This window comes from Hylobates moloch, unplaced genomic scaffold (genome assembly GCF_009828535.3).
Source record: "Hylobates moloch isolate HMO894 unplaced genomic scaffold, HMol_V3 SCAFFOLD_27, whole genome shotgun sequence".
NCBI lineage: Eukaryota > Metazoa > Chordata > Mammalia > Primates > Hylobatidae > Hylobates > Hylobates moloch.
Window position 1 is genome coordinate 135,825 of NW_026652302.1, and position 14,701 is coordinate 150,525.

Below are 14,701 nucleotides of genomic sequence, written 5' to 3' on the forward strand. Positions count from 1 at the left end.
AGTTTTTCTGTTAATAGTATAAATCAATTTGCTAGAAACTGACATCTTTGCAAAATTGAGCCTTCTGATCTATGAAGTTAGTATGTTCCTCCATTTAGTTATTTTAAAAATCCCTGTAATAAGTGTTTGTAGAATATTTTTGCAGAAAAATATTGCACATCTTTTTCATATTTATGCATCAGTATTGTATATATTTCTTGATATTATAAATGGTATTTTTAAAAAATGTAAAATTCTAAATGTTTGTTATCAGTATATAGAATACAAATTGGTATTATAGCTAGTAAGCTGGCTAGAAGCTCTAATGTTAATAATATATCTGTAAATTTTTTAGGTGGTCTATGCATACAATTATATGATTTGCATATAGTAACAATTTTGTTTCTTTTTTCCCGATCCTTATATCTTTCATTTGTTTCTTATTTATCTGGGATAACTAGGACTCTTAAAATAATATTGAATAGAAGTGAGAGTAAATGTTCTTGAATTGCTCCTGATTTCAAAGGGAATAATTTGTAGTATTTCAACATTGGGTGTTTACTGTCATTTTTTGTGAAGGTCTTTGATCAAACTAGAAAGTTTTCTTCTATTCTTAGTCTATTGGATATTGAATTTCATTGAATGCTTTTCCTGAATCTCTAAGATGATTAATTGGCCCTCTTTAATCTGTTAGATCAGTTATATTAATAGATTTTTCTGAGTTTGAACTAACCTTGCATTCCTAGAATAAACCTAACTTGATTGTGATATAATACATATTATATAGGATTATATTATATAGAATTCAGTTTGTCAATATTTTGTTGAGAGTTTTGCTTCTATTTTTATGCATTAGTTTTTTTTCCTGATTTTACAAATTTTGCAAAATAAGTTGAGGTCATGTTTTCTCTTTTTCTGCTTGCTGGAAGAATTTGGTGAGATTGAAAGTGTCTGTTCCTAAATTTAGTGAGAACTCACCTGTGGAACCATTTAGGCTTAGAGTGTCTTGTGGGAAGATTTTTAATTACTGACTTAATTTTGTTAACAGTTATCAAGCCAGTCAGATTTTCTATTATTGCCTGAGTCATTTTTGGTAATTTATATTTTTCTGAGAAGTTGGCTGCTTCATGTAATTTTTCCAATTATTTTTATAAACTTACTCATAATATTGTTCTTTTATTTTTATAATTACTACTACATCTGTGGTTTGGTCCCCTTTTTATCTCAGTCTTAATATTGTTTATTTATAACTTCTCTGTCTTTTCTTGATCAGTTTTGCTGGAAGTTTATCCATTTATTAGTGTTTTTAAAGATATAACTCTTAGCATCTTGATCCTCTTTATAGCTTTTATGTTTCCTATTTTATTAACTTCTTCTCTTGCCTTTATTAGTTCTTTTTTCCTACTATCTTTGGGTCTATATTGTTTTTCAAAGTTAACTTCTTAAGTTGAATGTTGAGTGCAGTCATCTTTAATTTTTATTTCTTAAATATAATCAACATAATGATTATAGAAATTCATAAAATAAGCTGCCTTATCTGTACTGCTATTTTATTCCCTCTACTAGTTTGGAAGTTATGCAGTTTATTTCTAGTCTTTAATGTATCCCTAGAATTTTATCATGTATATTTAATCAATGTGTCTAATGTTAATGAATATTTTATTCTCTTGAATAATCTAAATATATCCATATGCTTTTCCTTCAATTACTTCTCAATCAATTTACATGCTATTACTGTCAGCAGGTAAGAGCTATATTTAACTCAGTCTGGTTTTTATTTTCTCATCTCCACAAATTAGACATTGTTATCTCTAAGTTACTCCATGATAAATAAAAAAGTCATCACCATTTTGGGTTCCAAGGTAATTATTGCAAGTCCTAATTATTGCAAGACTAATACTGGCCTTCATTGTCCTAAGGAGTGCAGAATTTTAGTCTAGGCCTGACTTGGAGGGTACCAAAACTATTTTACAAATCAAATCTGTGAAACTATTGCTGTTTCTGAGAACTGTTTACCTCAGACAAATTTCCCCTTGATTGAGATGATCAAACAACGGCTACTCTCTCACCCTTTCCTGTTTTCATACCCTGACACATACTGTGTTTTCTTTCTAATGAAACAAGTCTGGGGAATTTTCTAGTACCCCTAAAAACCTGCTTTTAAAAATAATGTTCATGAAATATTTCCTCTCTTACTGGGATTCCACTGATTTCCACTGGTTCCCTTTCCTTTCCTTGCGCCTGAAGCCTTGGGTCTTTATTGGCAAGTAAAGTATTTGGGTAAGGCATGAGATATTTAATATGTGAAAACCAAAAGCCTCAGTAAATAGTGGAGATGTGGGCTTTACTTGTCAGAGTGCATTCCATGTGTTTCCTGAGTAAACGTTTCAGAAAAACCCTTAAAGACAACAGACTCTAATCAGGCCAGCACAGCACACACACACAAAAAGGACAAGTGAAAGCGTAAGATAAGAGAGAATTATGACTATTCTCTCTACAAAGGAAAGCTCTATTTCTGAAACTGTAGAGTCAAAACAGTTGAATTCTTCGTCCTTACAGTCCTGCTGGAAGTGAAGAACTACCAGATTTCTGACCTGAACAAGAGCAAGGACCTGCCTCCAAGCTTTCGGACTCATAAACTCATGCCTTGATGCAAATGACCCTCTCAATGGATCCCTGGTACACACGCTGGGTTCCTTGATTTTGGTCTCACTCAAAGTTTATTGTGTGTCAAATTTATAAAAAGGGAAAAGCCCGTCTGTGACCAGATGAAGAGACAATGCAAATCTTACCTGGCTATGACGGTGCTGGGTCACAGCAGGCCTGCAGGCCCTCAGGAGGCAATGTGGCTTCCCTGCAGACATCCTGCGGGTGCTGGGGTGAGAAGACAACAGGCCTTTGGAAGATGTGGCGCAAAGTCAAGCCACAAAGTGACAATGATGACCTCTGACTGAGAAGTAGAAGACTGAAGGGAGAATGTTAAAATGTGGTCAATATTTTGACTGCAAACTCTACACTCAAAATGATCTTTTACTTTTTTTTTTTAAATCCATAAAATGGGTTTATCTGAGATAAACAGACATCTCTTTGTTCAGTATGGGGAAATTTCTTCCATAAATATGCAGTAATAGAGGATGTTTTTCCCTTTGAAGTTTACTGCTTATAGTATTTCTAGATCTCAACTTGTGACCATTACCAATATTGCAACATTTTGCTTCATCACAGAGTGTTTTAAGTTTTACCTCTCATTTCTTGAATGGTTGTGGAGACTGTCAAATCGAAGTCTGGGGCATGTCTTTTCTAAACTTGCTTAGAATCCTTCTAGAGCGGCCGGGTGCGGTGGCTCACACCTGTAATCCCAGCACTTTGGGAGGCCGAGGCGGGTGGATCATGAGGTCAGGAGATCAAGACCATCCTGGCTAACACAGTGAAACCCCGTCTCTACTAAAAATACAAAAAATTAGCCAGGCAAGGTGGCGGGTGCCTGTAGTCCCAGCTACTCGGGAGGTTGAGGCAGGAGAATGGCGTGAACCCCATGGGGTGGAGCCTGCAGTGAGCCGAGATCGTGCCACTGCACTCCAGCCTGGGCGACAGCAAGACTCTGTCTCAAAAAAAAAAAAAAAAAAAAAAGAGAATCCTTCTAGAGCTTATCTTTTTCTTAAGATTGAGGGCTGTCATAGATGAATTTAAATTTCTATGTTTCCAATAGAAAATTCATGTTTAATTTCTAAATGAATATAAGGTATTCTTTTTGAGAGTAATTTTATTTTTTTAATCATAATCACTTAAAAATATCTAAGTGTTTTGTGAGGATAGAAACTTTATAATTTTATATTTGTATTTATTTATTTAGACATTGTCTCACTCTGTCACCCAGGCTGGAGTATAATGGCACAATCTTGGCTCACTGCAACCTCCACCTCCCGGGTTCAAACAATTCTCCTGCCTCAGCGTCCCAAGTAGCTGGGATTACAGGCATGTACCACCATGCCCAGCTAATTTTTGTAATTTTAGTAGAGATGAGGTTTCGCCTTGTTGGCTAGGCTGGTCTTGGACTCCTGACCTCAGGTGATATGTCCACCTCGGCCTCCCAAAGTGCTGGGATTACAGGCATGAGCCTGTAATCATATATTTAGACATATGTTCATGTGTGTGCTTTATTTTAAATTATATTAATATTTATCCAGTGTCCCCAGTGTGCTAGGTACTACTGTGTCTTACATATAGCAATTTATTTGATCCTCATGAAAGCCCTATGAATATGTACTGTCATTATTTCCATTTCATATGTGAAGAAGCCCGGGCACAGAGGGGTTAAGTGACTTCCCCCCAGTCACACAGCTCATGATGCCGGACCTATAGCGCTGCTGACTCTCGTGACGCTCTGCTGTAATATAATAACTCTCTGGCCAGATGCGCTCAGAATTTAACCTGTTTCCCAGGTTCATCCACATGTGGAAGCTGCATTAACTTCTAGAACCACCAGGACGTTATGCTAAGCCAGACACCAAAGGACAAATGCTGTCTGATTCCACTGGCGTGGCATCCCTAGAATAGGCAAATTCATGGAGACAGAAAGTAGAATGATGGCTGCCGGGGCCTGGGGAAGGAGGCATGGGAGTTGTTGTTTAATGGGTACAGGGTTTCATTTTGTTGGGGAAAGGAGTTCTGGAGATAGATGGGGGGCTGGTTGTGCAACATGTAAATGTACTTACTGCTACTGAATGGTGCACTTAAAATGGTTAAAAATGCTATTTTTTTTTACTATAATTTAAAACACCCCACTAAAATTATCTTCAGTAGGCCAATGATTCAGGGAACACTGAGCATCTCCTGTTACTGGGAGTTTCTGGGTAATGGAAAAGTTGTGTTCAGCTACTTTGAACCCTTCAGAAGCAAGGGAGACTTCAAACTGGGGATTGACCTGAGAGATAGCTATAAGTTGGAAAATTGTGCGTGGCTTTGATTCTGTCATAAGCATTTCACCTTTTGGTTTCTGCTGTGGATTGATGGAAAGGAGAGGCTAGAGCTGCGTCTGGTGGGAGGGCTGGAGACCGCGGCTGTGGCGCCCCTCTCCTACTGCACCGGGAGTAGGGGAATTGGCTTGCCTGCTGGCAGGCCTCCCCGGGCTTGGCTTTGTGAGCCTCTCTCGCAGGTCTGGGCTCCAGCTTTTGGACATTTTTGCCCCTGAGTGAGCACCTTTGGCTGCTGTGGTCTCTGTGTGTCCCAGCCTGCTGCCTCCCTGTAGTGCTCCGGGACTGGGCCTCCACCACAATAATAATCACCACCGTTTTCTCAGGCACCAGGGCACACACAGTCAGGTGTAGTCTTCACAGCAGCCCCTTCAGGTCAGTGCCAGTACCCCCAATTAACAGAGGAAGACGCTTCCTCCAATCCCCACTGATGAAATTAGGGCCCTCAAATACACTTTCTCATAGTACCCTGTACATTTGATCCCAGCCCTTTCCTCCATGCAGTTGCCAGATGGGCATAATTTGTTGTGATGTCTAGCTCCCTTATTAGTAAGCTCTGCCTCTGTTTTTGTTCCTAAAAGTAACTCCAGCAAGAGGCAACACAATGCTGGGCTGCATTAGGCTTTTGGCCAACATTTATAGAATGAAGAAATGAGTTGCATAACATGTCCAAGGTCCTGTTGCAAATCAATGACAGGTTAAAAAACAGGATTAAAATAAAACCCTATCACATATCTCTTCCTTGTTCTCTGTTTTAAAAATTATATATGTACGCACACATGTACATATGTATATGTATATGTGTGTACATATGTGTGTGTGTGCATATCTGTGTATGTGTGTATATATACATGCTTTTTAAAAAATGAGGCAGGAAGGGCCGGGCGTGGTGGCTCAAGCCTGTAATCCCAGCACTTTGGGAGGCCGAGACAGGTGGATCACCTGAGGTCAGGAGTTCAAGGCCAGCCCGGCCAATGTAGTGAAACCCCATCTCTACTAAAAATAAAAAAAATTAGCTGGGTGTGGTGGTGGGCGCCTGTAATCCCAGCTACTCGGGAGACTGAGGCAGGAGAATCACTTGAACCCGGGAGGCAGAGGTTGCAGTGAGCCGAGATCATGCCATTGCACTCCAGCCTGGGCAACAGGAGTGAAACTCCATCTCAAAAAAATAAATAAAATAAAATAAAAATAGGGCAGGAAGAAGAGAAGAGGAAGACCTGTATTTCCCTAAGGGAAGAAGCAAGCGGGGGTGAATGACAGCCTTCAGTGACAGGCAGGGGATGTCAGAGAGAGTCAATGCCAGAGGCTTGGCTTCTGGTTGGGCAGCAGAGGCCCTCAGGGTGACAGCCCTCCCTCCCAAGGCTGGGATACATCAAGAATCAGGTGGAACTACTGATTGAGATCAGAGTCCATCAAGTCCCCACTGCATGAAGCTCAGTTCTCCTCCACACTGACTAGCCCGTCTCTGTCAGCACCTTCCCCCACTGTCCCCTGCTATGGCCTGAATGTTTGTGCCCCCCCAAATTTATATGTTGATACAAAATCCCCAATGCAGTAGTCTTTAGAGATGGAGCCTTTGACAGGTGATTAGGTCATGAAGGCTCTGCCCTCATGAATAGAGTTAGCGCTCTTATAAAAGAGGCTTGGTAGAGTTTGTTTGCCCCTTCCCCTTCTGCCATGTGAGGAACATACAAGACGTCATCTATGAGTGAGCCCTCGCCAGACACAAAATCTGCTGGCGCCTTGATCTTGGACTTCCCAGCCTCCAGAACTGTGAGCAATACATTTCTGCTGTTTATGAATTACCCAGTCCAAGGTATTTCACTATAGCAGCCTGAAATGGACTAACACACTCCCTATTCACACATTAACACACACACCCAGACATGTAACATGTACCTGCACACACACAAACACATCCTCAAATCTACACATATGCACACTCACAGACACATACACTTATACACACCCACACAGATCCACATATGAACATACACACACACACATACACACACAGACTCACACCTGCACATACACTCACACATACACCCACACGTAGTCACACACACTTGCCCATGTGGGAGTCTGAAAACATTTTCATGCTTTCTGAGGCTCCCTATTTCCTGTGGAATTAAGTTCAAACTCCTTGGCATAGCATTTGGGGCCTGTCACATGGAATCTGAACATGTTTTTCCGACCCTTTCTTCTCCCACATAGCGCTATCCATGACATCCATCAGGAGGCAATTGGGTTCCCAGCCTGGATTACACTGGTTGGCAAGAAGGCTGTGAGTTGGAAGCCTGACATCGGGAGCCCTCTTTCCTTGTCTATGCCATCAAAGCCTTCCATCATTGTGACATCCCTGAGGGCTGTCTGAGGGAGCAAACCACCTGGTAGGACTTTTCACATGTTTGCTCAAGATTTTTTAATCTGCCCTAATCCTCCCTATACCTGTTGAACCCTTCAAAAAAACACAGACAAAAGCACTACTTAGCAAATCTTTCCTCAATCCCTTCACTTAGGGGAAAACCCTTTCAAGCCCTTCCTCCATACAGAGAACTTCCATACAGGTCTCTGTATGCCTCCCTGTGCCACATACCAGCCCCACACTGAAGATGCTTGGCTTACTTCTTTCGTCAAGTCTGCAGTCCTTGAACTGAGGATGGTTAAGTGCTGTATTTGTGTCATTTCAAAGAGTTTAACAGGACACCTTGTACAAATCAGGTGCTCTAAAAAATCATTTATTTCTCTTTGATATAAAAAGGCTACTACATTTTGTGGTCAGTAAATTCTTCCATAGTTATTTGGCTCAACTGATAACATTGTGTGTTGAAATGTATCTAAGACAACCATTTGAGTGTAAATCTTATCTGATCGGGAAAAATCACTAGGCCAATAACTTCTTCCTGAGGTTGGTTTACATGAATAGCTCTTCCCTGGGCTGGTCTTAGGGGAAATGGAATCCTGGGGAGACCAGATGTGCAAGGGTATCAGGGAAGGGCCAGTTTTATGGGATCAAGTTCTTGGTGGGAAGCAGGAAGAGGCAGCTAGGTCATAAGATAAAAGTGAGAAAATTTTAGAAAAAGAAATGCAGGGAAGGAAGGAGACAGGAAGAAAGACATAACTTAACAGAACTTAAAAGTCCCATTTCTCCTAATTAAAAATTTTTGCCTTGGCTGGGCATGTCAAGCCATAGGGTCAAAACTGAATTAAGAGGTTTATGCGAAAGTATTCCCATCACACTTTCTAAGTGTTTGTGGAAGTGAAAATTTTCTCACTAGAACAGTTCAGTGATTTTTGCTTCATTGTCCATTATTTTTAAAATGATCTCCCACATGAATAGCATATCAGCTTTTATATAAGCTACCATGGGTTATGAGCTCTTGAGAGGAAAATGTCTATCCCAGTAAAAAAAAATTATTATTGCTACTTTATTACTTTTGAATTCAGCTGAAGCTTCGCGTTGGGGCCATTGGGACATCTTACATGCATTGCTTTGATCTCTATGTTATTTATTTCCATATCAGCATGAGTTTTTTCCTGGGAAATCTCTAGTTTCTGGCTGAGGGATTCTTTGGCAGTGCAGATGCTGTGTCGAAAAGAGTAGGTCCCTGGGATTTGCCACACAGTTCAGCATGTAGATTTACCTTTGAAGGCTTAAAAACTATCCGAAGTGGGATTGCGAAGAAAAGAGTTATTTTTTTCCTCTTACCTCTGAGTCCAATTACCTAATAAAGATTCATCATTCCTTTTGTCCGAGGAGCCCTGTGACCTAATTTTGCTCCTTGCCTCGTTTCAGATATCGCAACCCATTTTTGTGCATTCTGCTTCCCTAATGAAATCCACATGTCTTAAATCAATAAAGCCATTGTTTAACCTCCTTCTCTTAAGCAGTGCCTTTTGCAGGGTCTATTTTGTTTGCATACTTGTTTGTAGGAAACACGTCTCCTTATCTAGAATCTTCCCCTTCTCCCGCCAACTTTGAGATCTTTTTCTTATCCTTCCTTTTAATGATTATCAGTTTGATGGTGTGCAGCTATTAAATGTTCTTTAATGGCCTAGTCAAGAGAAAATTTTGTTTATGCAGGTTTTCTTTCTTGTTAATTGTTTGTTTTAGATAGGTCAAAAAATTAACAGTGGAAAATTCAATGTGTTTGTTCAGTATCTTTGTATACACTTAGAATGTAAAACCCCCCTGTGCAAACTTCAGAAACTCAGTTTTTATTGCCTGTTTCCAGACCCCCCAGTCTGTCCCTTTTTCCATTCAAGAGTCACCACTAAGAACTACTGAGTATTAGATCTTTTTGTGCTTTTGAGGCTCCCAGATCATGACAAGGCCCTCTTAGTGGCTTTCTGTTCCTAATAAACCTAAAACTCATGAAAGTTGCCTGATGTGAAAGTCAGGCTACTTTCACAGGGAACATTTTACTTGTCTCAAAATCCAGGGATTCAGCATAGAAGCCAACTTGAGTGGAAGAAGAAAACACCCATTTGTACCATCTCTGGAGCTTTGAGCCTCTCTGTAAATTCTAAGTTGTTCTCCACCCCATCACTGACTTTCAACAGAGTTGGTCAAGGGCTGGCCCCACAGCACTTCCTGTGAATCTGCTGGGAATCTTTCCTTTCCGGTTTCTCATGGAAGAAAGTGTGAGCTGGGTTATCAAGTAGGTGCTTCAATATGGAGAATGAGGATGAGGACAGCGGAACACTGAGTTCCACTTATCATCCTACAAATTCTCTTGGATTCAACCTTGCCCAGTGGGTGAACTAGAAGAAGGGATAAACAAATGGTGGGTCAGACCTTCTACTGTTCACACACTCTTCGTGACCCCCCCTTTTTTTTCTTCCTTCATTATCTTTCTTGGCCTTTTTGTGGGCTCCTGCCTGCATCTCTTTTTCTCATTTTAAGCCTCTTGCCAGAGTTAGGGCAACTGTCCTCTTCCCACATCATCTTCGTTCTCTGAAGTTTTATTTAAATCATATCCTAAAAAATGCCTTTTCTTTTCCTGAAAAGCTCTACTGTTACCATTCTGGACTTGATGTGAGAAGGTGAGCTTGGAATTAAATCCTCGCACGCAGCAGAAATAACTAGCTTGTCACTTTAAAAATAAACAAAAACCCCAAAACCCAAACCTTTCCACTACTGCTTTATGGACATCTTTCCTTTCAAGGCAGTCACTGAAATGTAAAGGAATGAGCACAATGTCCTGCTTTGTTTATCTGAGAAACACCAGTAGCTCCCAGACGCTTCTGTTTTCTTCAAGAAAGACAGAAAGAGAGAATCTGGCTGTATTTGCTGTGACCAAGGGTCAACCCCTTCTTCTGTCTTCCACATTCTCTCCTGCTGGGCTCTTCCTTCTTCTGAAACATTCCCTCTTCGATGTCTAGGATGACCTCTCTCACTTTGAGTCCTTTTGAGAGTCAAACATTTCCTGTGGGTTGGCCTCCTTTGGCGCTTCACTTCCTTTCTTTCTTTGAACTGGGGAGGCAAGAAGACAGTCAATGTGGAGCCAGAAGCCAAGCTTAGCTTCACGGTGCCTGATGTCCTGTAAAAGGGGACACCATGTGGAAAAGCCGAGAGAGTTCCAGGAGTAGGGTTCAAGACATTCTGCTTTCTGCTGGTGACAAGATCCACAGGTGGTTTGCAGGACTGGAGTAAGCCTGGAGAAGCCTCATGGACCCTCCACATCTAACACTAGTTTGAGGCCAGGCTCCCCATCTCCCTCTCCAGCACACTCTTCTCTGTACACAGGTATTTGTTTCTACCTCTTCCCTTAATTGGCCTAGGCAGCAAAATGGGGTGCTCTGAACATTATCAGGGGCTGCACGGGGAATGCAGTGGTGGTGGCACAGCAGAGCTGGTGTAACCAGCTGGTCACACCCTTATTGTTGTCATCATGATTTACTGACTGGGCGGTGCTGCTATGGTTAATGTATGCCTGAGTTAGAAATGGGTCTAAGACGTCTTAAAACAAGACAGATTGTGTGTAAGGAGAGGAACAGCAAACAGGTTTCATCTTCATTGCTAGTCCCAGTACTGGCACCTAGAGTGAGATGTTAACAAAGATTTTGAAGCTTTCTTCTGGCCCAACAAGCAAATGATTGGTTATGGGAGGGAGGAGTGGCAGCGAGAGTGTTTTCCTTTGGGTTTACTTCTTTTGCTACCAGAGGAGGACATGATTGAAAGGCAAAGGGATTAGCTTTCTCCCTTGATTCTTGGTCTGAGCCTCTCATTCCTTGCTATGTTTCTCAGGGGCTCTTTGGTGCCTCCCAGGCCTGATGTATCCAGTCTCACCCCATAAGTTCATTGGAAAGAAGAGTGAAGAGAGAACCAAGGGAGCAGAGACTCAAGAAAGAGAAGAGCGCCTCATAGGTCACACTCCCAGGGAGTATAAGGAGTGTGTGCCCAACTCCTCCACCCGTAGCTGGGAAAGTTGGAATGATTCTAACCTCTTTGTGTGATAACTCCTCAAATTCTAGCACGGGGATAATAGAGGCTTGTTGTGAGAATTAGATGAGATAATGTATAAAAGTTCTTGGAATTTTTTACTGGCTTTATAAATGTCAACTATTTTCATTAAAGTATATATAAGCTCTTGCTTTTCCTAGTATAAGCTTTTCTCCTATGGTGGCCCAATGGCATCCCTAATGATTTCATCATGCCCTCGTTCACGTCAGGGTTCCTCCCTTTTGGGACTCTCTGAGCTTCTTTTGTAGATAGAATGTGTGGCTTTTGGGGAAATAGAGGCATTGCAGGATTGGAGCATAAGTCCAGAAGGAATCTTGATAGTCTTCTAATTTCCACATTAGAAACTCATAGGATGGAGCCAGAGCTGGGCTGGAGAGGATTTTCAGCATTCCTCTCCAGCCCAGCAAGTCGATGGGGACTTTGATAAAACCATAATGAAGATGATGAGGGGTGCAGGGTCTTCCTGCTTCCCTTGCATCCTCTCCAACTTCCAGGCTGCCCTTCCTTCTGGTACCCAGGGCCACCTTCAGTGTGTGGTCCAGGATGGATCCAGGCCTTTTCTCATGAGTTCAATAAACCTCATCCCCTGAGAGAAGCATCGTGATCGGGCTTTAGGAGGTCATCTGATTCTGGTGATATTTACTGGTAGAAATGGCTGATATATGGGATCACTTGGCAGTATTTAATACCTTTTAAAAGAGAAGCCAATTAACCAAGATTATGGTAGAATGTGGTACATTTTTTAGCTTGGAGGGCCTTTCATTCTCCACCAATATTTCAGAAAATCAGGAGTTAGTAAATCAGTACTGTTGGCTGCTAGTCAGTGATTCAGACAGGCTTCTCCTCAGCCATATTGGGGTTTTATTAAAAAAAAAATTCAGGAAGGAGATTGTCTACTTCATCACATAACTCTCCTTGACTGTTCAATAATCCTCACTATCAGGATGTTTTCTCTTGTATCTAAGCTAAATCCTGTCCGTGCTGTTTGATCCATTTTATTTCCTCTTGTCCTGCCCTTAGTGGAAACAGAAAACAGCTGGCGACTGTTTGTTGCACACAACAAAGGATTCTGGCTTTTAAGCCTATTCAATTAAAAGGAAACTCACTAAAGCAGCCACCCCCATTGCAGAGCTCTGGGGCCCCAATCTAACTGCTGGGCTAGGGTCTTGCACTTCAGAAAACCAGAGGCACAACCATATACCAGTTTTATGTCCTTGCTGTGTATGTGACAAATCCTGTGTTTAACTTGGGCGAGCTTCAGAAGGTTCTCGTTGTACCACATTCCAACTAAGAGCCTGCCACAGGAGGCCTGCATTTGAACCCTGTTGACGTTCTCCACAACCTTTCAGACTTCGCTAATGGAGCCGACCAAGTAGCTGCCACGGAGGACATGGATACTGTCACCATTGTGGAAACATGGTGTTTATCCACTTGGAAAAAAGGGGAGGTATGGAGAGTGTCAATACATAAAACTGCAGGGCCAATTCCGTGTGCATTCTCCTTTATAGTATTCAGCATTTCATTTCATAGAGCAAGACTCCTTAGCCAGCTTGGTGAAAAAAAAAAGAGGGAGACAGGTTTCATTTGTAATGAACTCAGGACTCTGACCTGAATGTGGTTAGAATACAAGTCTATGCCGAAAGGTTCTTGCCAATGCAGCAAAAACACTTCTGAAATAGGAATCAATGTTCAGGTTTTTCCCTGGCTAGTTTATCTTTGCTGTGTCATCCACTGCTTTTCAAGTAGGATCTGGGGACTGGTGTAGAGTTCCAGAAGTAACTCATAATAATAAAAACGAACATTTATCGAACACACATGCCAAGTATTTGATGCATATTAACTCCTAATCCTTTCAACAACGCTCTGAAGTAGGCACTGCTGCTATCCCCATGATATAGATAAAGAAACTGAGGCACAGAAAGATTAGGAACTTGCCCAAAGTATCTGTTATAGCAAGAAGTAGAGACATAACTTGAATCCAGGCAGTTTAGTTCCAGAGCCCAGAATCTCAGCCAAGCATGACATGACATCTGTGCCCAAAGCCATGAGTCAAATATGGCCACCTCTCTGAAAGTTCCTGTTGCTCAATGATGAGTAGTTCGACACATCGGTTTTTTTTTTACAGTGATAAAGCAGATGCAGCATGGAGTCTTATGCAAACATGCAAAATCAAAGAATTTTCAGTATGCAGTGAATTACTCCAAGCTGCACCTTGGAGTCCCCTGGGGCATGTACTTCACCTCCTCTGATGTCTGGGGTAGTACTCTGATGACAAATGTAAGAGCTACAGTGGCGTTCCTTACCTCTTCCTCTTCTCAGTTACCTGCACTGAAGCCAGAGGTCAGAGGTCAGATGTTAGGTGCTGATAAGACAATCTCCTGTCACGTTTTTTTCGACCATTGCTCTACCTCCTTTTTTCTGGTATGGTCAAGGATAGGAAAGGGGTTGTGATGGTTAATACTGAGTGTCAACTTAATTGGATTGAAGGATACAAAGTATTGATCCTGGGCATGTCTGTGAGAGTGTTGCTAAAAGAGATTAACATTTGAGTCAGTGAGCTGGGGAAGGCAGATCCACCCTTAATCTGGTGGGCTCAATCTAATCAGCTGCCAGCGAATATAAAGCAGGAAGAAAAACGTGAAAAGGAGAGATGGGCCTAGCCTCCCAGCCTACATCTTTGTCCTGTGCTGGATGCTTTCTGCCCTCGAACATAGAACTCCAAGTTCTTCAGTTTTGGGACTCTGACTGGCTCTCCTTGTCAGCTTGCAGACAGCCTATTGTGCGACCTTGTGATCATGTAAGTTAATACTTAGTAAACTCCCTTTTATATCTATCTGTGTATCTATGTATCTATCTATGTATCTATGTATGTATGTATCTATTATCTATTATCTATCTATCTATCTATCTATCTATCTATCTATCTATCTATCTATCGATCTGTCATCTATCTATCTATCATCTATCTACTTATCCTATAGGTCTGTCCCTCTAGAGAACCCTGACTAATACAGAGGCAAAGCTAGGTCATGCCAGTGACCTTATCGCAGGGTGAGGAGGGAGCATTTCCTTAGATGCTGGGGCCCACATCCCAGAAGTAGGTCTGTGTATCATGGCTGCTCAGTCACTCTTTGTGTCCTTCCCGGGCTCCTGATGCCCCACCACTGGTGGGCTGCCCCCCTCCCAGTGCTCTGTGCAGGAAGAAATGGAGCTACTCTCCATGCTCATCTGCATCTCAGCTGTCTATTGACGACACCACAAAACTGTTGAAAGACAAGGA

At 41.7% G+C, this 14,701-nt stretch overlaps 1 protein-coding gene across 2 annotated transcripts in view; it reads right to left on the reverse strand.

The window, feature by feature from the left end:
• Positions 1-14,701, reverse strand: part of LOC116463095 (uronyl 2-sulfotransferase) — a 423,370-nt gene that overhangs the window by 11,877 nt on the left and 396,792 nt on the right. For both annotated transcript variants that reach the window (XR_004246562.2, XR_004246558.2), the window contains one exon: positions 2,772-2,944. The gene's annotated coding sequence lies outside the window, so the exon portion shown is untranslated. The remainder of the gene's footprint in view (positions 1-2,771; positions 2,945-14,701) is intronic.